The sequence below is a fragment of the Quercus robur genome, chromosome 4, assembly GCF_932294415.1.
Source record: "Quercus robur chromosome 4, dhQueRobu3.1, whole genome shotgun sequence".
Classification (NCBI taxonomy): Eukaryota; Viridiplantae; Streptophyta; class Magnoliopsida; order Fagales; family Fagaceae; genus Quercus; species Quercus robur.
The window spans coordinates 40365169-40366334 of NC_065537.1; positions in this window are offsets into that span (position 1 = coordinate 40365169).

A 1166-nucleotide genomic window follows, 5' to 3' on the forward strand; every position below is an offset into this window, starting at 1 on the left:
ATCAGAACCTTACACTTGTTGATCATCTGGACCTTCACTTGAGTACCCGTCCCATCGGACATCTCCCCTATCTTTCTGTGAGTTGTAGTGGCCAAGGTAATATTGTTCGTCTGTCCTCTCCACATTAATGCAACCAGAAAAGTAGCTGCCCTACATTTAATGCGGCAACTGTAATCTCTCCCTTGACATCCTATACTATATTCCCTCTCCCGGGCTTGTGGGACTCATCCCTGCTACTAATACTCGTTGGAGTGATTCTTTATTGCTGGTAGGATGCATGTTTGAGCCATATTTGGCACGTCCGAGGAGACATTCCTCCTCGGACCTCCTTTTAAATAAGTTTGAGCCCATAAGAATTGGGTCGGGAGTCCTTTTGGCGCCCCACTTTGTCCTCGGACATGGTTGGACTCTATATGGGGCTTAAAGCCCATTGTTTGATCTGGGGACTTTACCCCTACAACACCCATATCAGATTATATATTATACACTATTTTTTTAAAGTAATTATTTTTTGTTCATTTTTTATTATTTCATCTACCCATGTCAAAACTCTCTCTCTCTCTCTCTCTCTCTATGTGGACATCAAAGAAAGTCAAGGGAAGAGAGAGAAAGAGACTGACAAGGGTAAGAGATAAGAGAGGAGAGAAAAAAGATTAAAATAATAAAATAGCAAGCTATAATAACCGTGTAAATATTTACTTGTTTACTTTAGCAATAATATATATGTACAGTGCTATAAATAGACTGATGTAGGTAGTTTTTGAATAAAAATGTGTAAAACCACCACTTGTCATTATAGATTTTAATATCATTCTTTAAGACTTATTGGACTTCCTCTCGGCTACACACACACACACCTTCCCCTCTGCTTCCACATTGATATATTAAAAGAATATATACGAATATCAATGTTCCCATGCAATCTAAGAGTTAAAGAGTAAACATAAAAACGTGGAATTAATGGACATAATACTAAAATTCACACGTTGTGTTACAATTGAGAAAGTAAAATTGGGTTGTATTTCAGCCCAGCCACGCATAAAGGAAATCTGCTAATAAGTTGCAATGTCAACAAATAGTTGAATTGGATTACCGGGGTAGGATATCCATTTGGTATCACTGGTACAAACATTTTCATTGAAATATTAAGATCTTAAGCATAAAGA